Source organism: Bos indicus, chromosome 15 (assembly GCF_029378745.1).
Source record: "Bos indicus isolate NIAB-ARS_2022 breed Sahiwal x Tharparkar chromosome 15, NIAB-ARS_B.indTharparkar_mat_pri_1.0, whole genome shotgun sequence".
NCBI classification, from domain to species: domain Eukaryota; kingdom Metazoa; phylum Chordata; class Mammalia; order Artiodactyla; family Bovidae; genus Bos; species Bos indicus.
The window spans coordinates 17,229,093-17,255,300 of record NC_091774.1 but is presented as its reverse complement, the minus strand read 5'-3'; the positions used below and the strand labels follow the sequence as shown (position 1 = coordinate 17,255,300).

Genomic DNA, 26,208 nt, shown 5'->3' with positions numbered 1-26,208 from the left:
CTGGGACAACATTAAATGCACCAACATTCAAATTAAAGGAGTCCCAGAAGAAGAAGAAAAAGAGGAAGGCTCTGAGAAAATATTTGAAGAGATTAAAGTCAAAAATGACCCTAACAAGGGAAAGGAGATAGTCACCCAAATCCAGAAAGCACAGTCTCATCCAGGATAAATGCAAAGAGGAATATGCCAATACACATATCTATCAAACTAAAAATATCAAATATAAAGAAAAATATTGAAAGCAACAAAGGAAAAGCAACAAGTAACATACAAGGCGATCCTCAAAAGGTTAACAGTTCAGCTGATTTTTCAGCAGAAACTGCAGGCCAGAAGGGAATGAGATGATAAATTCAAAGTAATGTAAAGAAAACAACAGAAAATTGAAAGAAAACTCAACCTTAAATGACACAATAGACCAGATGTTAATAGACCAGATGTTAATGGATGTAGACGGATATTTATAGGATATTCCATCCAAAAGAACACACTTCTCAATGGCACACAGAACATTCTCTGAGATAGATCACACCTTATGTCTCAAATCAAGCCTCAGTAAAATTTAAGAAAATTGAAATCATGTCAAACATTTTTTTTCTGATCACAACAATACGAGATAAGAAATCAGTTATAGGAAAAAACTGTAAAAAACACAAATACATGGAGGTTAAATAATATGAAATTAAATAACCAATGGATCAGGGAAGAAATCAAAGAAGAGATTTAAAAAACAATCTAGAGACAAATGTCAGTGAAAATATGACAATCAAAGACATATGGAATGCAGCAAAAGCAGCTGTAAGAGGGAACTTTATTTATAATGATACAATCTTACTTCAGAAAACAAGAAAACCCCCAAATGAACAACCTAACGTTACACATAAAGCAACTAGAGAAAGAAAAACTTGAAAAATTCTAAAGTTAAGAAGAAAATCATAAAGACCAGAGCAGATATAAATGAAATAGATATGAAGAAAACAATAGAAAAAAAATCAATGAAGCTAACTGGCTCATTGAGAAGATGAACAAAATTGGTTAAACTTCAGACTCATGAAAATGGGGGAAGAACTCAAATCAATACAACCATAAATGAAAAATGAGAAGTTACAATGGACATCACAGAAATACAAGGATCAGAAGAGACTACTGCAAGCAACTATATGCCAATAAAATGGACAGCCTGGAAGAAATGGACAAAATCTTAGAAAGATACTAACTTCCAAGATTGATAAAAGAATAATAAAAATTTGAACAGACAAATCACAAGTACTAAAATTGAAACTGTGATTAAAAATCTTCCAACCACCAAAAGTCCAGGATCAGATGGGTTCTCAGGTGAATTCTGTCAAATGTTTAGAGAAGAAGTATTACCTATCCTTCTAAAACTCTTCCAAAAACTTGCAGAGGAATAAAACCTTCCCAAGCTCATTCTACAGGGCCACTATCACCCTGATACCATAACCAAACAAATATAGCACAAAAAAAGAAAATTGCAAGCTAATATCACTGATGAACAAGACACAAAAATCCTCCCAAAACACTAACAAACTGAATTCAACAACACATTAAAAGGCTTCTACACCAGGATCTCTTAGAATTTATCCCAGAAGTACAAGAATTCAATATATGAAAACCAATCAATATGATATATCATATTAACAAATTGAAGAATAAAAACCCTATGATCATCTGAATAGATGCAGAAAAAAACTTTAGACAAAGCTCAACACCAATTTATGACAGAAACTCTCAGACATTGGGCACAGAGGAAACTGATCTCAACATAATAAAGGCTATATATAACAAAACCATAGCAAACATCATTCTCAATGGTGCAAAACTGAAAACATTTCGTCTAAGAACAGGAACAAGAAAAGGATGCTTGTCACTCATGTCACTATTATTCAACATAATTTTTGTAGTCCTACCCACATAATCAAAGAAAAAAATAGAAGGAATCCAAATTGGAAAGAAACAGTAAAATATTCACTGTTTGCAGATGGCATGATACTATACATAGAAACTCTTAAAGACGCTACCAGAAAAGTACTAAAGCTCATCAATGAATTTGTTAAAGTTGCAGGGTACACAAAAATCTTTTGCATTTTTATGCACTAACAATGAAAGATCAGAAAGAGAAATTAAGGAAACAATCTCATTTATCATCACATCAAAAAGAATAAAATGCTGAGGAATAACCCACCTAAGGAGACAAAAAAACCCTGTATTCAATAAACTATAAGATACTGATGAAAAGTATCATGGATGGCACAAACAGATGGAGAGTTATACCATATTCTTCGATTGGAAGACTGAATATTGTGAAAATGAATATAGTATGTAAGGCAATTTACAGATTTAAGGCAATCCCAATCAAATTTGTGTTGTTGTTCAGTCGCTAAGTCATGTCCCACTCTTTGCAACCCCGTGAACTGCAGTACACCAGGCTAGTGTAAAGAGTGTCACTATCACATCCAGGCTAGACAGTCCATCACTGTCTCCCTGAGTTTGCTCAAACTCATGTCCATTGAGCCAGTGATACCACCCAACCATCTCATCCTCTGTTGCCCCCTTATGCTCTGGCCCTCATTTTTTCCCAGCATGAGGGCCTTTTTCAATGAGTCAGCTCTTCACATCAGGTGGCATTAGAGCTTCAGCTTCAGCATCAGTCCTGCCAATGAATATTCAGGGTTGATTTCCTTAGGATTGATTGGTTTTTCTCCTTGCTGTCCAAGGGACTCTCAGGAGTCTTTTCCAGCACCGCAGTTTGAAAGTGTTAATTCGAACCTGGACTGGCGACTCGTTTCATATATGATATTGAGGCTGGTGCACTGGGACGACCCAGAGGGATGGTACGGGGAGGGAGGAGGGTTCAGGATGGGGAACACGTGTATACCTGTGGCGGATTCATGTTGATATATGGCAAAAGCAATACAATATTGTAAAGTTAAAAAATAAAATAAAAAAAATAAAGTAAAAAAAAAAGTGTTAATTCTTTGGTGCTCAGCCTTCTTTTTGGTCCAACTCTCACATCCATACATGACTACTGGAACAATCATAGCTTTGACTATATATATGGACTTTCATTGGCAAAGTGAAGTCTCTGCTTTTTAAAACACTATTTAGGTTTGACATATCTGTTCTTCCAAGGAGCAAGTGTCTTTTAATGTCGTGGCCACAGTCACTGTCTGTAGTGATTTTGGAGCCAAAGAAAATGAAATCTGACACTGTTTCCACATTTTCCTTGTCTTTCTGGCATCAAATGATGTGACTGGATGCCATGATCTTAGTTTTTTGAATGCTGAGTTTTAAGCCAGGTTTTCCACTCTCCTCTTTCACCTTCATCAAGAGGCTTTTTAGTTCCTTTTCACTTTGTGCCGTTAAAGTGGTATCATCTGCATATTTGAGGTTGTTGATATTTCTCCCAGCAATCTTGATTTCAGCTTGTCATTAATTTAGCCTGGTATTTCATATAATGTACTTACGTTACCAATTGCATTTTTTCACAGAACTCAAGCAAAAAATTTACCATTTGTATGGAAACATAAAAGACCTTGAATAGTGAAAGCAATCTTGAGAAAAATGAAACAACAGAGTGAGAGAAGGCAGGTTCTCTGACTTCAGATCGTACTACAAAGTGACAGTAATGTAAACAACATAGTACCTTCACAAAAACAGAAAATAGATCAATAGAACAAGATAGAAAGTCCAGAGATAAACCCATGCACCTGTGGTCGCCTAATGTACAGCAAAGGATGTAAGAATATACAGTGGAGAAAAGACCGTCTCTCTAATAAGGGGTGTAGAGAAAACTAGATGGCTACAGGTAAAGAAACATCTCTAACATTATGCAACAAAAACAAACCAAAAATAAATTAAAGACCTAAATGTAAGCCCAGACCCTATAAAACTCTTAGAGGAAAATATAGGTAGAACACTCTTTTACATAAATCACAGCAAGATATTCTTTGACCACCTTCTAGAGTAATAAAAATTTTTTAAAAATGAATGGGATCTAATAATACGTACAAGCTTCTGCATAGCAAAGGAAACCAGAAATGAAACAAAAAGACAACCTCCAGGATAGGAGAAAATTTTTGCAAATGAAGAAACTGGCAAAGTATTAATCACCAAAATATACAAGCAACTCATGTAATTATATGTCAAAACGAAACAGACAAGAAAAAACAAACACAAACCAAAAAATCAAGAAATGGGCAGAAGATCTAATAGAGAAATGCAAATCAAAACTACAATGAGATATTATTTTACACCAGTCAGAATGGCCATCATCAAAATATCTGTGAACTAAAATGTTGGGAAGGGTGTTGAGAAAAGGAAATACTTCTACACTGTTGGTGGGAATGTAAATTGGTACAGTCAATATGGAGAACAGTATAGAGGTTCCTAAAAACCTAAAAATAGAACTACCATATTCCCCAGCAATCCCACTCCCTGGCATATACCCAGAGAAAACCATAATTCAAAAAGATACAGGCTGGAATATTGGAATATATTCATTGTGCCACTATTTGCAGTAGCCAGGACATGGAAGCAACCTAATTGTCCATCGACAGAGAAAAGGATAAAAAAGATGTGGTACATATATACAATGGAATATTACTCAACTATAAAAAGAAACATAATAATACCACTTGCAGTGACATAGATGGGCCTGGACCTTGTCATACTGAATGAAGTAGTCAGACACAGAAAGACAAATGTAACATGACATTGCTTATATGTGGAATCTAAAAAAGGGTACAAATGAGCTTAGTTACAAAACAGAAGTAGAATCACAGATCTAGAAAACAAACTTATGGTTACCAGAGAATAAGGAAGTGAGCGATAAATGGAGAGATTGTGATTGATATATACACTATATACATAGTGTATATTGACATACACTACTACATATCTTTTTGTCCTTTTATGCAGTTCTTGAGATTCTCACAGCAAGTATACTGGGTTGCTTTGCCATTGCCTCCTCCAGTGGATCCCATTTTGCCAGAAGTCTCTGCTATGACCCTTCTGTCTTGGGTGGCTGTACAGAGCATGGCTCATAGCTCCATTGAGTTATGCAAGCCCCTTTGCCACAAGGCAGTGATCCATTACACGCTGGAATCAAGATAGGTGGGAGAAACATCAACAACCTCAGATACACAGATGATACCACTCTAATGGCAATGAAGGACAGAGACCCTGGTTCGATTCCTGGGTCTGGAAGATCCACTGCAGAAGGGATAGGCTACACACTCTAGTATTCTTGGGCTTCCCCTGTGGCTCAGCTGGTAAAGAATCTGCCTGCAATGTGGGAGACCTGGGTTTGATCCCTGGGTTGGGAAGATCTTTTGGAGAATGGAAAGGCTACCACTCCAGTATTTGGCCTGGAGAATTCCATGGACTGTATAGCCCATGGAGTCACAAAGAGTTGGACACAACTGAGCCACTTTCACTTTCACATAATAATAAAGGGGTCAATCCAACAGGACTATGAAACATTTGTAAATATCTATGTAGATAGATGTATAACCAACATGGAGCACCAGTATACATAAAGCAAATATTAACAGAATTCAATAAAAGTGGTGGACTTTAATACCCCAATTACATCAATGGATAGATAATCCAAACAGAAAAATCAATAAGGAAACACTGATATTAAACAATACACTAGCCTAGATGAAATCAAAAGAAAAAATAATATATAGAACTTTCTATTCATAAATAACAGAATACATATTCTTTTCAAGTATAAAAGAAACGTTTCCAGGACAGGTCACATGTTATGTCACAAAACAAGACTCAATAAATTTATGAAGATTGAAATCATATCAAGCATCTTCTCTTTCCACACAATATGAAAGCAGAAATAAACTACAAGGAGAAAACTGGAAAAAAGACAGACACATGGAGACTAAACAACATGCAATTAAACAATCCATTTGTCAATGAAGAAATCAGAGGGTATAAAAAATACTCTGAGATAAATGAATATGGAAATATGACATTCCAATATATATGGGATACAGAAAATCCTAAGGATGAAGTTCATAGCATAAAGGCTTACTTCATGAAACAAGAAAAATCACAAATACACAATCTAAATATACATTTAAAGAAACTAGAGAAACAGGAAAATGTTAAACCTAAAGTTAGCAGAAGGAATAAAAATCAGAGGAAAAACAAACAAAAACAGAGACTAAAAAACAATGGAAAATATCAATAAAATAAAGAGTTGGTTCTTTGAAAAGATAAATAAAATCAACAAATTTTTAGCCAGACTTATCAGGGGAAAAAAAGAAAGCCCATATAATAAAAATCATAAATAAAAGAAAAGAAATTACAAAAGATGGCAGAGAAATACAAAGGATCATAAGACAGTACCATCAACAATTATATGCCAACAAATCAGACAACCTTGAAGAAATGCATAAATTCATGAAAAAATGGAATAAACCAATTATTAGTAACAAAACAGAATCAGTTAAACTTCAATACCCCAAAACAAAAGTGCAGGTCCAGAGGCTTCGTAGGTGAATTCTACCATATATTGAAAGAAGAATTAATATCTATCCTTCTCAAATTATTGCCAAAAACTGAAGAGAAAGGAACATTCCAAACTCATTTTATAAGGCCAGCATCACCCTGATATGAAAACCAAAGACATCATAAAAATATTAACGGCCAATATTCCTGATGAAAATAGATACAGAAATCCTCAATAACATATTAGTGAATTGAATTCAGCATTATATTAGTATTAAAATGATCACACAGCATGATCAACTGGGATTCATTCTAAGAATGGAAGGATATTTTAATATCAATAAATCAATCATGACTTGCCTCATTAACAAAGCAAAGGATAAAATTATATGATCATTTCATTAGATGCAGAAAAAGCTTTTGACAAAATTCAACATCCATTATGACAAAAAAATCTCAAAATGCATATAGAAGGAAAATATCTCAATATAATAAAGGCTAAGATAATCACGATGGTGTGATCACTCACCTAGAGCCAGACATCCTGGAATGTGAAGTCAAGTGGGCCTTAGAAAGCATCACTACAAACAAAGCTAGTGTAGGTGATGGAATTCCCATTGAGCTATTTCAAATGCTGAAAGATGAGGCTATGAAAGTGCTGCACTCAATATACCAGCAAATTTGGAAAACTGAGCAGTGGTCACAGGACTGGAAAAGGTCAGTTTTCATTCCAATCCCAAAGAAAGGCAATGCCAAAGAATGCTCAAACTACTGCACAATTGCACTCATCTCACATTCTAGTAAAGTAATGCTCAAAATTCCCCAAGCCAGGCTTCAGCAATACGTAAACAATGAACTTCCAGATGTTCAAGCTAGTTTTAGAAAAGGCAGAGGAACCAGAGATCATATTGGCAACATCTGCTGGATCATGGAAAAAGCAAGAGAGTTCCAGAAAAACATCTATTTCTGCTTGATTGACTATGCCAAAGCCTTTGACTGTGTGGATCACAATAAACTGGAAAATTCTGAAAGAGATGGGAATACCAGACCACCTGACCTGCCTCTTGAGAAACCTCTATGCAGGTCAGGAAGCAATAGTTAGAACTGGACGTGGAACAACAGATTGGTTCCAAATAGGAAAAGGAGTATGTCAAGGCTGTATATTGTCACCCTGCTTATTTAACTTATATGCAGAGTACATTATGAGAAACGCTGGGCTGGAAGAAGCACAAGCTGGAATCAAGATTGCCAGGAGAAATATCAATAACCTCAGATATGCAGATGACACCACCCTTATGGCAGAAAGTGAAGAGGAACTAAAAAGCCTCTTGATAAAAGTGAAAGTGGAGAGTGAAAAAGTTGGCTTAAAGCTCAACATTCAGAAAATGAAGATCATGGCATCTGGTCCCATCACTTCATGGGAAATAGACGGGGAAACAGTGGAAACAGTGGCAGACTTTATTTTTGGGGGGCTCCAAAATCACTGCAGATGGTGATTGCAGCCATGAAATTAAAAGGCGCTTACTCCTTGGAAGGAAAGTTATGACCAACCTAGATAGCATATTCAGAAGCACAGACATTACTTTGCTAACAAAGGTCCATCTAGTCAAGGCTATGGTTTTTCCAGTGGTCATGTATGGATGTTGGACTGTGAAGAAAGCCGAGTGCCAAAGAATTGATGCTTTTGAACTGTGGTGTCGGAGAATACTCTTGAGAGACCCTTGGACTGCAAGGAGATCCAACTTGTCCATTCTAAAGGAGATCAGTCCTGGGTGTTCTTTGGAAGGAATGATGCTAAAGCTGAAACTCCAGTGCTTTGGCCACCTCATGCGAAGAGTTGACTCATTGGAAAAGACTCTGATGCTGGGAGGGACTGGGGGCAGGAGGAGAAGGGGATGACAGAGGATGAGATAGCTGGATGGCATCACTGACTCAATGGACGTGAGTCTGAGTGAACTCCGGGAGTTGGTGATGGACAGGGAGGCCTGGTGTGCTGTGATTCATGGGGTCGCAAAGAGTCGGACACGACTGAGAGACTGAACTGAAACAAACTGAACTGATACATGATAAATCCACAGCTAACATACTCAATGGTGAAATGCTGAAATGATTTTCTTCTAAGATCAGGAAGACAAGGGTGCCTACTCTTGCTACTTTTATTCAACACAGAAATCCTGTGAGCTCTTCTAATTCCATCTTCCATGCCCTTTTATTTTTATTTTACATTTTCATCTGTCTCTAAAGCATAATTTCCCTTACTTTCTTTATTCTATCTTCCATTTCACTATTCTTTCTTAAATTGTATTTTCTCTGCTGTTAGGCCTAATGATTGCTTTATTTTTCACCATTTTATTAGGAATTTCCATAAAATTTTCTTACCTTTAAATTGTGCTTCGTGTCTATTCTTACTGAAAAGCCTCTTAAATTTCTTGAAACATATTAAATATACTCATTTTATATTCTGTGTTACATTTATTCCTACATCTGAAAGGTTTTACAATATTAGTTGTGCCTCTTTTTCACGAGTTTCTATCTCATAATTTCTTATTTCCTTGCATATTTAGTTATTCTTATCTGTTAAATATTTACTTTTCTTGAAACTTATCTGATCAAATGTTTTTATGGTGACTCATTGTATCTCATTGTGCACACTCTTCCTTGAACCCAGGAGAGGCAAGGTGTGAGCTAACAGGCTGGAAGAAATTGTGAGGAGCCATAGGAACTGCAATACCCAGCTGTGGATGTGACTGGTGATAGAAGCAAGGTCTGATGCTGTAAGGAGCAATATTGCATAGGAACCTGGAATGTCAGGTCCATGAATCAAAGCAAATTGGAAGTGGTCAAACAGGAGATGGCAAGAGTGAAGGTCGACATTCTAGGAATCAGCGAACTGAAATGGACTGGAATGGGTGAATTTAACTCAGATGACCATTATATCTACTACTGCGGGCAGGAATCCCTCAGAAGAAATGGAGTAGCCATCATGGTCAACAAAAGAGTCTGAAATGCAGTACTTGGATGCAATCTCAAAAACGACAGAATGATCTCTGTTCGTTTCCAAGGCAAACCATTCAGTATCACAGTAATCCAAGTCTATGCCCCAACCAGTAACACTGAAGAAGCTGAAGTCGAATGGTTCTATGAAGACCTACAAGACCTTTTAGAACTAACACCCAAAAAAGATGTCCTTTTCATTATAGGGGACTGGAATGCAAAAGTAGGAAGTCAAGAAACACCTGGAGTAACAGGCAAATTTGGCCTTGGAATATGGAATGAAGCAGGGCAAAGACTAATAGAGTTTTGCCAAGAAAATGCACTGGTCAAAACAAACACCCTCTTCCAACAACACAAGAGAAGACTCTATACATGCACATCACCAGATGGTCAACGCCAAAATCAGACTGATTATATTCTTTGCAGCCAAGATGGAGAAGCTCTATACAGTCAGCAAAAACAAGACCAGGAGCTGACTGTGGCTCAGATCATGAACTCCTTATTGCCAAATTCAGACTTAAATTGAAGAAAGTAGGGAAAACCACTAGAACATTCAGGTATGACCTAAATCAAATCCCTTATGATTATACAGTGGAAGTGAGAAATAGATTTAAGGGACTAGATCTGATAGATAGAGTGCCTGATGACCTATGGAATAAGGATTGTGACATTGTACAGGAGACAGGGATCAAGACCATCCCCATGGAAAAGAAATGCAAAAAAGCAAAATGGCTGTCTTGGGAGGCCTTACAAATAGCTGTGAAAAGAAGAGAAGCAAAAAGCAAAGGAGAAAAGGAAAGATATAAACATCTGAATGCAGAGTTCCAAAGAATACCAAGAAGAGATAAGAAAGCCTTCTTCAGCAAACAATGCAAAGAAATAGAGGAAAACAACAGAATGGGTCTCTTCAAGAAAATCAGAGATACCAAAGGAACATTTCATGCAAAGATGGGCTCGATAAAGGACAGAAATGGTATGGACCTAACAGAAGCAGAAGGTATTAAGAAGAGATGGCAAGAATACACAGAAGAAATGTACAAAAAAGGTCTTCACGACCCAGATAATCACGATGGTGTGATCACTGACCTAGAGCCAGACATCCTGGAATGTGAAGTCAAGGGGCCTTAGAAAGCATCACTACCAACAAAGCTAGTGGAGGTAATGGAATTCCTGTTGAGCTATTCCAAATTCTGAAAGATGATGCTGTAAAAGTGCTGCACTCAATATGCCAGCAAATTTGGAAAACTCAGCAGTGGCCACAGGACTGGAAAAGGTCAGTTTTCATTCCAATCCCAAAGAAAGGCAATGCCAAAGAATGCTCAAACTACCGCACAATTGCACTCATCTCACACGCTAGTAAAGTAATGCTGAAAATTCTCCAAGCCAGGCTTCAGCAATATGTGAACCGTGAACTTCCTGATGTTCAAGCTAGTTTTAGAAAAGGCAGAGGAATCAGAGATCAAATTGCCAACATCCGCTGGATCATCCAAAAAGCAAGAGAGTTCCAGAAAAACATTGATTTCTGCTTTATTGACTATGCCAAAACCTTTGACTGTGTGGATCACAATAAACTGTGGGAAATTCTGAAAGAGATGGGAATACCAGACCACCTGACCTGCCTCTTGAGAAACCTCTATGCAGGTCAGGAAGCAACAGTTAGAACTGGACATGGAAAAACAGACTGGTTCCAAATAGGAAAAGGAGTATGTCAAGGCTGTATATTGTCACCCTGATTATTTAACTTATATGCAGAGTACATCATGAGAATCACTGGACTGGAAGAAACACAAGCTGGAATCAAGATAGCCATGAGAATTATCAATAACCTCAGGTATGCAGATGATACCACCCTTATGGCAGAAAGTGAAGAGGAACTCAAAAGCCTCTTGATGACAGTGAAATTGTACAGTGAAAAAGTTGGCTTAAAGCTCAACGTTCAGAAAACAAAGATCACGGCATTCGGTCCCATCATTTCATGGGAAATAGATGGGGAAACAGTGGAAACAGTGTCAGACTTTATTTTTCTGGGCTCCAAAATCACTGCAGATGGTGACTGCAGCCATGAAATAAAAAGACACTTACTCCTTGGAAGGAAAGTTATGACCAACCTAGATAGCATATTCAAAAGCAGAGACATTACTTTGCCAACAAAGGTTTGTCTAGTCAAGGCTATGGTTTTTCCTGTGGTCATGTATGGATGTGAGAGTTGGACTGTGAAGAAGGCTGAGCGCCGAAGAATTGATGCTTTTGAACTGAGGTGTTGGAGAAGACTCTTGAGAGTCCCTTGGACTGCAAGAAGATCCAACCGGTCCATTCTGAAGGAGATCAGCCCTGGGATTTCTTTGGAAGGAATGATGCTGAAGCTGAGACTCCAGTACTTTGGCCACCTCATGGGAAGTGTTGACTCATTGGAAAAGACTCTGATGCTGGGAGGGATTGGGGGCAGGAGGAGAAGGGGATGACAGAGGATGAGATGGCTGGATGGCATCACTGACTCGATGGACGTGAGTTTGAGTGAACTCCAGGAGTCGGTGATGGACAGAGAGGCCTGGCATGCTGCGATTCATGGGGTCGCAAAGAGTCGGACACGACTGAGTGACTGATCTGATCTGATCTGATCTGAAAGCTATGTTAGGTTCAGTTCAGTTCAGTTCAGTTGCTCAGTCATGTCCTACTGTTTGCGACCCAATGAATCACAGCACACCAGGCCATCACCAACTCCCGGAGTTCACTCAAAGTCATGCCCATCGAGTCAGTGATGCCATCCAGCCATCTCATCCTCTGTCGTCCCCTTCTCCTCCTGCCCCCAATCCCTCCAAGCATCAGAGTCTTTTCCAATGAGTCAACTCTTCGCATGAGGTGGCCAAAGTACTGGAGTTTCAGCTTTAGCATCATTCCTTCCAATGAACACCCAGGACTGATCTCCTTTAGAATGGACTAGTTGGATCTCCTTGCAGTCCAAGGGACTCTCAAGAGTCTTCTCCAACATCACAGTTCAAAAGCATCAATTCTCTGGTGCTCAGCTTTCTTCACAGTCCAACTCTCACATCCATACATGACCACAGGAAAAACCATAGCCTTGACTAGATGGACCTTTGTTGGCAAAGTAATGTCTTTGCTTTTGAGTATGCTATCTAGGTTGGTCATAACTTTCCTTCCAAGGAGTAAGCGTCATTTAATTTCATGGCTGCAATCACCATTAGATTAGCCCCAACCTAACCTCTTGGCTTTCAGGTGGAGCTTCTATATGCTTAGAGAATAACAGTAGCCCTAGGCCAAGTGAGTATCTTATGATGCATGTGCACAGTGCTATAAGTGTTCTCAGCTGTTACATAATCATTATTTACAAAACATGGCACAAGAGTGAGAGGCTGTGGGGCAAAAAGTCTGACCACACCATCTTGACTAATTTACCCTTTACCTACATACGGCAAATGCAAAGATAAGTTTCCCTAGAAAGGTCTTCTGTTTGCTTGTCAGGTGCTTGGGATGCAGCCAGTCTGAAATGACAAAAAAAGAATTCTTGCTTTAACATTATTTATTCAACCCATGTAGTGTCAGTTTGGCTCTCACACCAAGCAAGTCAAATGTAGTTATAATTGCTCAAAAGAGATTTTTATTTTCTCTTCCAATCAATACCAATGAATGAAACAGATGTTTTTGTTATTTTCTGGGTAGTAAGATCCAGCACAGGAGAAGAAACCACATTTTAGTTTATCCTTACATTAAAAGGTATATATAGCTCTTTGCAGTTTGAGTTCATGGAGCAAGGGCTAGGCCCTGGATTCAAATTCTGCTCTCTAATGAAGATCATGGCATCCGGTCCCATCACTCCATGGTAAATAGATGGAGAAACAATGGAAACAGTGACAGACTTTATTTTCTTGGGCTCCAAAATTGCTGCAGATGGTGACTGCAGCCATGAAATTAAAAGATGCTTGCTCCTTGGAAGAAAAGCTATGCCAAACCTAGGCAGTATATTAAAAAGCAGAGACATCACTTTGCTGTCAAAGGTCCATATAGTCAAAGCTATGGTTTTTCCAATAGTCAGGTATGGATGTGAGAGTTGGACTATAAAGAAGGCTGAGCATCAAAGAATTGATGCTTTTTAACTGTGTTGTTGGAGAAGACTCTTGAGAGTCCCTTGGACTGCAAGGAGATCAAAACAGTCAATCCTAAAGGAGATCAATCCTGAATATTCATTGGAAGGACTGAAGTTGAAGCTCCAATACTTTGGGCACTTGATGCAAGGAGCTGACTCATTAGAAAAGACCAAGATGCTGGGAAAGATTAAAGGCAGGAGGAGAAGGGGATGACAGAGGATGAGATGATGGATGGCATCACCAATTTGAGGGACATGAGTTTGAGCAAGCTCTGGAAGTTGGTGATGGATGAGGAAGCCTGGCATGCTTCAGTCCATGTGGTCTCAGAGTCAGACCTGACTGAGCGATTGAACTGAATGAACTGAATGATTTGTTGTTGTTATTCAGTTACTAAATTGTGTCTGACTTTTTCTGACCCCATGGACTGCAGTGTGCCAGGCTTACCTGTCCTTCACTATCTCCTGGAGTTTGTTCAAATTCATGTCCATTGAGTCGGTGATGCTATCAAAACATCTCATCCTCTGTCACCCTCTTCTCCTTTTGCCTTCAGTCTTTCCCAGCATTGAGTCTTTTCCAGTGAGTCAGCTCTTTGCATCAGGTGGCCGAAGTATTGGAGTTTCAGCTTCAGTATCAGTTCTTCCAATGAATATTCAGGGTTGATTTCCCTTAAGATTGATTGGTTTGATCTCCTTGCAGTCCAAGTGACTCTCCAAAGTTTTCTCCAGCAGCACAATTCAAAAGCATCAATTATTTGGTGCTCTGCCTTCTTTATTGTCCAACTCTCATATCAGTACATGGCTACTGGTAAAGCAAAAACTTTGATGGGACCTTGGTCAGCAAAGTGATGTCTTTGCTTTTAATATGCTGTCTAGGTTTGTTTGTCATAGGTTTCCTTTCAAGGAGCAAGTTTCTTTTAATATTGTGGCTGCAGTCACCATCTACAGTGATTTTAGAACCCAAGAAAATAAAATTTGCCACTGCTTCTACTTTTTCCCCTTCTATTTGCCATGAAGTGTTGGGACTGGATTTTAATTATTTGAATGTTGAGTTTTAAGCTCACTAATGATTCAAGTCTTCAACTCACAAATGTTCAGTTTCACAGGGCATAGCAAAGTGTTCAATAGGAAAGTTGGGTCTATTTAAGAATATAATTTTATTTCATATGCATGTATGAATATTGTTATATATAAAATATATAAATATAGTACAAATAAAACAGCACTATTTTTTTAGTTTTTCAGAATAAGGCCCAGGTACATAAACTGCTGTATTTCCAGAAGTTGAACAAGTCATTTCACTTAAGTATCTAGGGTAAAAGTTCTCTTTATATGAATTGGTAATATTGATTTCCATCATTGTCATTAATTACTTCAATATTTGGATCTATTTACATTTTACACTGTATTTTTTAACTACGCCTTTTTATTCTCTTTTCCTATTTCTTTATATTGATCTGTTTCTTTAATCCTTCTTTTCTCTTTTACTTCTTACTATTTATATTTGATAGTTTTACAAGTTATTTTCATTGCTATTGAATTTACCTTTAAATTTTAATGGAAATAAATAATGTAGAAAGTCTAATGTCAAACAACACACATCTTCCTTGCAAACAATATGACATCATTTACTCCCATCTTATGTCATTACTTCTTATAATATTTCACCTGGATTTTAAAAATGTCTTGAATGCATTATAATTCATATCTATTTATGTAGCCAATATTTGTTGGGATTTATCAACATATATATTTTTATCCTTGCTCCTTATTCTTTTTACATCTCAGAAAGTCTTTCTGAAATCCTTTCATTTAACATTATATTTTGAAGTCCCTCTTTTAGCAAGTTCATATGCCCTAATTCTTGAATTCTAAAGTCACATCTTCTTCACATTAAGTATGCTTTTTTATGGCTTATGTTATGACTATAGAGAAATGTGGTATCTATCTAATTTTTTCCACTGAAGGAAATATATTTCCTTAGGTTGCTTTTAAATTATGATCTTGTGTAAAATGGTTCCATTCTGTTAACTGAGATCAATAACACCCTCTTTTTCCTCCCCCGCCCCATTGTTTATTTGCTTTTTCTTGGTGACAATTTTCCCCTTCTATGTTATAAAATTCTAGATTTGGCAATGCTTTATTATAAGGATTAATTTATTCTGGGTTGCAGGAACTGCAGAGATGTTTTGCATGTTCTTTTGATAGGCATACAAGGAGTCTCAGTGCAGCAGTACAGGAAAATTTTTTTATAGTAGTTCAATTTAAAAATATTGTGATCTGTATTTATCAGTTCTTAGGAGAAAATTTTGTCCCATGTGAACAATACTGAGACAGAAAAACTTCCAACATTCAACTTTCAAGTAGAAGGTGGATTTTTTTTTTTTTTGGATTCACTTTTTTACTGACAGTGCAATCCCATGTGATTGCTGGCTTTATCCTTAGAGTATCCAATTCCCTATGGCCTATCCTTATATGCCTATTGGGTATTAAACAGCTAAAGTCTCTTGTTTAAGGAGAGCCTCTTTGCTTAACCATCTCCTTGTTCCCCTCATACCACCATAGGCCTTCTGCACCCATGTAGGCAGACAGGGTAGGGGGTCTCCAGAGGAAGAGAACCAAAAATGACATCTTTTTTTGATGTAAAATAAGCCATTTTGGTCTAAACCCTTTGTGACCTAAGTGAAAAAAAGTGTTGGTTGCTCAGTCCTGTCTAACTCTTTGTGACTCCATGGATTGTGGCCTGCCAGATCCTCTGTCCATGGAATTCTCCAGGCAAGAATACTGGAGTGGGTAGCTACTTCCTTCTGCAGGGGATCTTCCTGACCCAGGATCAAACCAAGGTCTCCCACACTGCAGGCAGATTCTTACTGTCTGAGCCACCAGAGAAGCCCTAAGCCTGACTACAAATGCCTGCTCTTGAACAGATTTTGGTAGTTAATGATCTTAAGGGAACACAGGAATGTAAGAACAGAGAAAAAGCAGTCAAACAATAGTGCAATGATAAAGCAGAACCCCTGATGGCTCAGTTGGTAAAGAAGCCTCCTGCAATGCAGGAGACCCAGGTTCAATCCCTGAATTGGGAAGATCCCCTGGAGAAGGAAATGGTAATCCACTCCAGTATTTCTGCCTGGAGAATCCCATGGACCTGACAGAGGAACCTGACAGGCTACACTTCATGGGGTTGCAAGGAGTCAGACATGACTGAGTGACTAAACAGCAAAGTAGAGTTTAGTTCCTCCTCAAGGGATATACCTAATAATATACATTTAAGTTCTGCAGGAACTAAGGCCCTCATCCACCAGCATGATGAAATAATGATGACCTTCCTAATGTCAATCAACTAAGACTTGGGCTTGGTCAACCTTGTCTTAGTTCTATACTGAATTCTCCTCCACTCAAGTCTCTTCATAAATATGCATGTACTCTTACCTTAAAACTCCAATATTGCTATTTGAGAAGATACTGCTTTGGGAGAGACCCCTGGTGTTCTTCTTACTTGATGCAAGTAATAATCAATCATTTCTTCCCCCAGTCTTTGGCTCGGTTATATCTATTGGTCAAATGACTAAGGTGAACCCAGCTTTTGGGTAGCAGAATCAACTCAAATGTTTCTTTTATTTTCTAGTTCATCTTTTTGCTTTTTCACTAAATTATTAATTTTGTCCTTCATTTCTAGCTCTTTTTTAGAGGGGTGTTTTCAGGTTTTCTCCTCTATCACAGTGCTAGAGATACAGGTTTTCTCCCAATATTTTTCTGTAGAATTCCTACCTACCCTTCAGATCTCAGCTCATAAGTTACATCCTCAGTGATGTATGTTTTCATCCCTATCATGTGCTATCACAGTACACTGTAAGTCTTCCACTTCATATTATTTGCAATTTCTATTTATATATTGTACAGCTCCAATTAATCTGTGTCCCCTACAATCCATTATGTTGACACTCACACAGGCAGAATTTGACTTCAGAGAATAGAAGTACAGTGCTCTCAGCATAGACACTGAGAGGGAGGAAAAGTGTCCTGAAACCACAGGAATCACAACAGTTATATCTTTACCAATATTGACCTGTTCATTGTGGGTTGGCTCAGGGGTCCCTGACCAATGAGCTTAAAAATCAGCATGTCCAGCTTTTAAATTTTGTGGCTTTCTTTGATTTTCCAGTCCTTGGATTTCCCTAAGACTTTGAGTCTCCAGCACCTGACCTTTTCTCATGACCTCAGGCCATTGTTCAAGAACCAGATATATATATATATTTTTGAGTTAATGGCCCACCTGGTGTTTTTCCCCTTGATGAGTTGGATACCAGTTACTGATTGTCCTATCGTGGGTTCAACTGTTTTATGGCCTCCGGGCCAGGAAGGCATCCCTGTGAATGTCAAGGAACAGGAACAGGAAGTACTGCTGTAGTTTACTGGAGTGCTGGAGTGAGACACTTGTATGAAAAAATAGGTGGATATTGGAATTGAATTTTTAGGAGGAGAAACCCAGGCCTTATCTCCTACACAGATTACCTAATGACTTTCTATCTAAATAAGATAGGGTCATGGTATGGTGATTCAATGCCTGAGAAGACTTAGAAACTGGGGATCAAAAGAATACATAAAAATGGCAAGTTAAGCATTTTAAACTGATTGGTTAGAAATGACATATGTTAAGGACAAGAGCCAAACAAAATGTACAGATCAATACTAGTCAGGATGTAAATTGCTGTAAGTTCCGCCTTTTGGGGGCACTTTATCCCCTTTCAGTGTCTGTGCTGAGAGCTTTGTACTTTTCTTTATAAATTCTATTTGCTTGCTACTGTGAGTGTTTGTGTGTTCATGAAGTTCATTCTTTAGCTCCATGAACAAGAAGCCAGATTCCTATTTCAAAAGATCATTGGAAATGTAAGCCATCACCTCCTTTAAGGTGAAAACATCAGATAAATTACATGCTAAGATAAGGAAATTTATAACTTCTAAAAGAGCTTTGTCTTGTCATAACAAAGAGACATACTGTTCTTCTCATGTTGGGATTTAGCAAGAAGGATGGGAAAAAAGTTTTCTTTCCTTAGTGGAAATCTAGGCTGAGAGAAGCAAAATTGTCAAGCTGAATAGGAATGTTTTCTTAGTGTTTCCACTAATCACACAGCTGGGATTGGTCCCAGGTCTGTATGTTACCAAGTCCAAACTCGTTCTGCTCATCACACAATAGGTAAATAAATCTGAGAGATGAGGGTTTAAGACAAGGAAGGGACTTTATTTGGGGAGCTAGCTGACTGAGAAGATGGCAGGTTGGCACCTCAAAATAACCATCCTGTCAGGGTCTCGATGCCAGGTTCTTTTGTAGAGTTAGAGAGAAAGAAGCAATGAGGAACTGAAATAAAAAGGCAGAATAGAGAGAGAGGGAGACAGTGGGGAAGTAAAGTGAAAGGGTCTTCAGTCTTACAAAATTTCTTCAAGGGAATGGCCAGCCTTTGGAAGGGGTGTGCTAAGCTCTTCTATTCACAGGTGGACCGGGTCAGATTATCTCCCTATGAACTGAAAAAGGCACTTTAGTTTACAGTCAGACAGAGGGGAAGAGGCAATCTATTAAGTATGATTATAACAAAAGCAATGAAAAGCAAGTCAATAAAACAGTTTCCAACATGCAGTCAAAATTGGTTTCCTCTCTGCAACAGGCATAATTCCAAGTATCACATAATAAAAATAACTTGTGCTTACTTCTTTGCATATATGTTTCTGTGTGTGTGTGTGTGTGTGTGTATGCTGTCACTTCAGTAATGTTCAACTCTTTGTGATCCCAGGGACTGTAGCCCACCAGGCTTCTCTGTCCATCAGATTCTCCAGGCAAGAATACTGGAGTTGGAGTTGGTTGCCATGCCCTCTTGCAGGGTATCTTCCAACCCATGTCTTATGCCTCCTGCATTGGCAGGTGGGCTCTTTACCACAAATGTTGAGGTAGAAATTGGTAGGCAGTCAGTGTGAGACTCTGAGACTTCTATCTTGTTTTCAATAAACATCTTACTCCATTAACCTAAAACCATATCTTTTGTTCCAAATTCCTGAAATGTGTCCTTGGTCTGATAAATGATCAGCACTCAGATCCCAGAAAAGGCAATAATTAACTTCTGTTCCTTATGCCTGATGGAAAAACAATTGGTGAGTATTAATCTTTAGTCTGATCCATTGTAAAATGGCCAAGGGGCATGAAAAAGGATGGCAACTTAATCCGAGGATTAAGAGAAGTCATAAAGATGTTAAGTTAAACACCGTGACCTTTAAACTGATTGGTTAGAAATAACATATTTTAAGGACAGGAGCCAACCAAAAATGTACAGATCAAGACTAGTAAGTAAATGTGCTGTGCTGTGCTTAGTTGTTCAGTCATGTCTGACTCTTTGTTACTCCATGGACTGTAGCCCACCTGTCTCCTCTGTCCGTAGGGATTCTCCCAAACTGCTGTAGGTCCCGCCTTTTGGGGGGACACTTTACCCCCTCTCAGTGGCTATGCTGAGAGCTTTGTACTTTTCTTTTCTCTAAAATAAATCCTATTCACTTCCTACTGTGAGTATTTGTGTGTTCATGAGGTTCATTCTTCAGCTTCACAAACAAGAACTCAGATTCCCCCTTCAGTGCCACCTGGGAAGCCAGGTGTTTCTGTAATAATAATAATATTAATAAAAAAAATAATCAAATAAAGATGTTATGTTTCTATAAGGAACTTCAAATAAAAGGCATAAATTTAGATCTAAATTTAGTGAAGTGTTTCTGTATAACTCTATTTTGAGAATTGAAATCTTATGGGTATTGTCTTTTCATAATGGAAAATGTCCTGGGCTTAGCTTGAAGTCCAAAACTAAAAATACAAAAGTGTGTAAAACTTGAACGGTACTGAGATGGGGGATTTCTTACCTCCCTTGTTCTTCCAGTTATTGTAATTCTATTTAAAATAATGTAGGAAACCCTTTTTGGCACTTTGCATATACCAGATTTTCCTTTCAACTAGATCATGCGTCCCTTTTTGCATGCCTGGCACATATGCATTCCTCCTGAGGTATTTACATTATTTTCATCTTGTTATTTGATCATGGAAATTATGACATTTTGCAGTGGATCCTTTCTTGATTATCAGAGTTCACTCAACAGAAATCTGGGAGCCTGGTGGGAATCTGTGATCTGGTCAGTTGATGTCATTGGAGGATTTGCTTGAAGATATTAATCATTAATTTGTTTAGAGTATCTCTTCCTATGAAAATTAGAGAAATAAGACAACCCCACAGTTAATATCAAAAGCATGATTTCTAAAATATTTCAGCTGTTTTAAATAGAGAAACACTGTCTTAAGCTTAAGATGGTTAAGTTTCCCCCAAAATAAGGTAATAAGTAATGTCACTCTAAAAAATTTATTGTGGCAGAAATATATAACTGTTCATCAAAATTAGTAGATACAAATTGGAGTGTATTTTCCATCCTATCTTGCTGTTAGGTGTAACTGTGTAATTGAATTCATAGGCAGGAATGTAAATGAAAGTCATGTATACAGTTACAATGGCTAGCCTATAAAATCCTACCAGGCAAAATGACCATCAAACTGGGTCCCTGAATAACAGCGAGAAGCAGATTTACTATGACCTAGAACCTCTTCATAATGATATATGCAATACACATTTATGCTGATCGACCTTGGGCTGATAATGGCTCAACAAAGCAGTATTCATGTCAATTGTCTTATGGCTGAGGATGACACATTTTGTGCCATCCTACCTCAAAAATGCATATTGTGGGAGAGGGGCATGGTGAAACTCCCTCAGCCTTGAAGTGTCTCTCTTATCTGATAAATAACTTTCTAACAGACATAAAACAGCCTGCTAAAAACTAGCAAGGGGGCACTTTTCTGTTCCCTTCTAATGTCTATGTCAGAAGCTTTCCCTATCGCTATTATACTTTAATGAAACCTTGCTACACAAAAGGCTAACCCACTCCAGTACTCTCACCTGGAAAATCCCATGGATGGAGAAGCCTGGTGGGCTGCAGTCCATGGGGTCGCGAAGAGTCAGACACGACTGAGAGACTTCACTTTCACTTTTCACTTTCATGCATTGGAGAAGGAAATGGCAACCCACTCCAGTGTTCTTGCCTTGAGAATCCCAGGGACAGGGGAGCCTGGTGGGCTGCCGTCTATGGGGTCGCACAGAGTCGGACACGACTGAAGCAACTTAGCAGCAGCAGCAGCAGATGTATATATTGAAGGAAATGGCAACCCACTCCAGTGTTCTGGGGTCGCACAGAGTCGGACACGACTGAAGCAACTTAGCAGCAGCAGCAGCACACAAAAGGCTCCAAGTAGTCAAGCCTCGTCTGTGACCCTGGATGGAAATCGTCTCCTCTGGAGGTCACGAATCCTGGCATAACATAGAGTTTGCAGCAGCAACCTTTCATCTTGGGGGCTCCTCTGGGATCTTCAAGACAAGGTCAGGATGCTTGAAGCGCTAGTTCTTTGCTCTCCTAGTAAACACGTTTCCTGTGGGACTGTACTAACTCTACACTATGCCTGGCTCTGTAAAACCAGCATGAGTGAGACGTGGAATTGGCCTGAAAGTGAGCACTGAGCCCTGCTTTGTGGTTTTGTGGTGCCTCATAATTGGAGAAGGCAATGGCAACCCACTCCAGTACTCTTGCCTGGAAAATCCCATGGACGGAGAAGCCAGTCCATGGGGTCGCTAAGAGTCAGACACGACTGAGCGACTTCACTTTCACTTTTCACTTTCATGCATTGGAGAAGGAAATGGCAACCCACTCCAGTGTTCTTGCCTGGAGGATCCCAGGGATGGGGGAGCCTGGTGGGCTGCTGTCCATGGGGTCTCACAGAGTCGGACATGACTGAGGCGACTTTGCTGCAGCAGCAGCCAGTGCTAAGAGGCACCCAACGTCTCTGCAAGGGGAGTGGCCAGAAATGGGCAAAGTGTGTGGACTGAACTCTCCTTTCTCAGTCACCTTTTCCTGGTCTCTTTGACCACTTCATAACTGCCTGAGAAATTAGAACTACTAACCAAACCTGTTGGATCAGAGACTTTCAAGGGACTTCGATCCATGCTGTTGTTGTTTTATCACGCAGACAAGAGCATGTTCGGTAGCTAGGTGGAGCTCTAGCTCCAAGAACATCTCTCAGGCTAGACGTTGCTCTCTGGGCTGCCTGCCTCAGGGGCTAGCGACCTGAATGTGAGTCTTTATCATGATAGAAGCACTGCTGGTGACCATGAGGTTTTTGAGGACATAGGTTGGGAGTCCCAGGATCTGGTCAGACTGGAAGTGCAGTGGCCCAGACTGGGACCATAACACAGCTAAAGGAAGATGGGATGAGTCATTTTGTCAGACGTACTCTTGAAGGGCTCAGGTGAGCATGTGCTAAGACTTTCAGATCAGATCAGATCAGATCAGTTGCTCAGTCATATCCGACTCTTTGCGACCCCATGAATCGCAGCACGCCAGGCCTCCCTGTCCATCACCAACTCCCGGAGTTCACTCAGACTCACGTCCATCGAGTCAGTGATGCCATCCAGCCATCTCATCCTCTGTCGTCCCCTTCTCCTCTTGCCCCCAATCCCTCCCAGCATCAGAGTCTTTTCCAATGAGTCAACTCTTCGCTAAGACTTTAAACTATGCCAAATTGGCAAACATAGAACAGGAAGAGAAGGAATCACCTGGTAAATTCTGAGATAGACTTTGAGAAGCCCTTCACAGATTCACTGAGCTTGATCCCCAAAGTGAAGAGGGAAGAATGATCTTAAAGAATACGATTTCTCAGTCAGCTCCAGATACCCACCGCAAGCTACTAAAACAGGCATATGGACCAAATCAGTCTTCAGATAGTCTGTTGCGACTAGCTCAGAGAGTTAATTCTGGCAGGGAATATGAGGAGAGGAAGGAAAGTCAGTGGAAGACCAAGGAACAGACTGAAGCCCTATTAATGGTGGTCAGAACTGTTCTGAGACAGCCTGAGAAAAGTGCCCAGAGGGACCCAGGTGGAAAGGGATGGATTTGCTATTACTGTGGAAAGGAGGGGCACCTCAAGTCGGATTGCCCTCAGGCTTCTAAGCCACTCCTGGGTCCATGTCCAGTCTGCAAAGGACCACACTGAGGGAGAGACTGCCCCCAGAGGTGTAGGCCACAGGGATTGGACTCTCAGGACAGTCAGGACTGAAGGTGGCTAGGGGTCCCCACACAAGCTTCTGTTCCTAATTATACCTGAGGAACCCCAGGTATTAATAACTGTGGGAGGAAAATCAGTTGATTTCCTTTTGGACACTGGGGCTACTTACTCTGTGATTATGGAAGCCCCTGGTCCACTTTCTCCCCAATACGCTACTGTAATGGGATGAGGCAAATGTTAGCATTTCAGTTGTCCTCTAAGCTGCAACTGGACTCTGTGCTGTTTTCACATGAGTTTCTGATCATGACAGAATGTCCCTCACCCCTTTTAGGGAGGGATATACTGAGCAAGTCCATGCCTCTATTTTCATGAATATGGAGGCTCCTCTTTCCCTCCCAGGAACTGAACAAAATGTAAATTCTAGAGTGTGGGTTGATGGAAAAACTGTGGGTTGAGCACAAAATGCTTTTCCTGTTGTTGCCAAGCTCAAAGACCCACACGTATTTCCATATCAAAAGCAGTATCTTCTAAAACCTGAGGTTAAGGAAGGGTTAAAACTTATCATTAAAACTTCAAAGGAACAGGGGCTATTAATTCTCTGTGAGGAGGCCTTACAAATAGCTGTGAAAAGAAGAGAAGTGAAAAGCAAAGGAGAAAAGGAAAGATATAAGCATCTGAATGCAGAGTTCCAAAGAAAAGCAAGGAGAGATAAGAAAGCCTTCCTCAGGGATCAGTGCAAAGAAATAGAGGAAAACAACAGAATGGGAAAGACTAGAGATCTCTTCAAGAGAATTAGAGATACCAAGGGAACATTTCATGCAAAGATGGGCTTGATAAAGGACAGAAATGGTATGGACCTAACAGAAACAGAAGATATTAAGAAGAGGTAGCAAGAATACACAGAAGAACTATACAAAAAAGATCTTCATGACCCAGATAACCATGATGGTGTGATCACTAAGCTAGAGCCAGACATCCTGGAGTGTGAAGTCAAGAGGGCCTTAGGAAGCATTACTATGAACAAAGCTAGTGGAGGTGATGGAATTCCAGAGTGTTTTCAAATCATAAAAGATGATGCTGTGAAAGTGCTGCACTCAATATGCCAGCAAATTTGGAAAATTCAGCAGTGGCCACAGGACTGGAAAAGGTCAGTTTTCGTTCCAATCCCAAAGAAAGGCAATGCCAAAGAATGCTCAGACTACCGCACAATTGCACTCATCTCACATTCTAGTAAAGTAATGCTAAAAAATCTCCAAGCCAGGCTTCAGCAATACATGAACCATGAACTTCCACATATTCAAGCTGGTTTTAGAAAAGGCAGAGGAACCAGAGATCAAATTGCCATCATCCGCTGGATCATTGAAAAAGCAAGGGAGTTCCAGAAAAACATCTATTTCTTCTTTATTGACTATGCCAAAGCCTTTGACTGTGTGCATCACAATAAACTGGAAAATTCTGAAAGAGATGGGAATACCAGACCACCTGACCTGTCTCTTGAGAAATCTGTATGCAGGTCAGGAAGCAACAGTTAGAACTGGACATGAAACAACAGACTGGTTCCAAATAGGAAAAGGAGTACATCAAGCCTGTATATTATCACCATGCTTATTTAACTTATATGAAGAGTACATCATGATGAACACTGGGCTGGATGAAGCACAAGCTGGAATCAAGATTGCTGGGAGAAATATCAGTAACCTCAGATATGCAGATGACACCACCTTTATGGCAGAAAGTAAAGAAGAACTAAAGAGCCTCTTGATGAAAGTGAAAGAGGAGAGTGAAAAAGTTGGCTTAAAGCTCAACATTCAGAAAACGAAGATCATGGCATCTGTTCCCATCACTTCATGGGAAATAGATGGGGAAACAGTAGAAACAGTGGCTCTTTATTTATTTTTTTGGCTCCAAAATCACTGCAGATGGTGACTGCAGCCATAAAATTAAAAGACGCTTACTCCTTAGAAGGAAAGTTATGACCAACCTAGACAGCATATTAAAAAACAGACACATTACTTTGTCAACAAAGATCCATCTAGTCAAGGCTATGGTTTTTCCAGTAGTCATGTATGGGTGTGAGAGTTGGATTATAAAGAAAGTTGAGTGCAGAGAATTGATGTTTTTGAACTGTGGTGTTGGAGAAGACTATTGAGAGTCCCCTGGACTCCCAGGAGGACTGATGTTGAAGCTGAAACCCCAATACTTTGGCCATCTTATGTGAAGAGCAGACTCATTTGAAAAGACCCTGTTGCTGGGAAAGATTGAGAGCAGGAGGAGAAGGGCACGACAGAAGATGAGATGGTTGAATGACATCACCGACTCAATGGACATGACTTTGGGTAAACTCTGGGAGTTGGTGATGGACAGGAAGGCCTGACGTGCTGCGGTACATGGGGTCGCAAAGAGTTGGTCGGATATGACTGAGTGACTGAAATGAACTGAGCTCAACAGTCCATGCAACACTCCTATTTTGGGAATGAAAAATAAATGATAAATG

The 26,208-nt window shown here is 39.4% G+C and overlaps 1 protein-coding gene across 1 annotated transcript in view; it reads right to left on the bottom strand.

The window, feature by feature from the left end:
- GUCY1A2 (guanylate cyclase 1 soluble subunit alpha 2) overlaps window positions 1-26,208 on the bottom strand; it is a 546,451-nt gene that overhangs the window by 25,293 nt on the left and 494,950 nt on the right. The gene's annotated exons all lie outside the window — the stretch shown is intronic.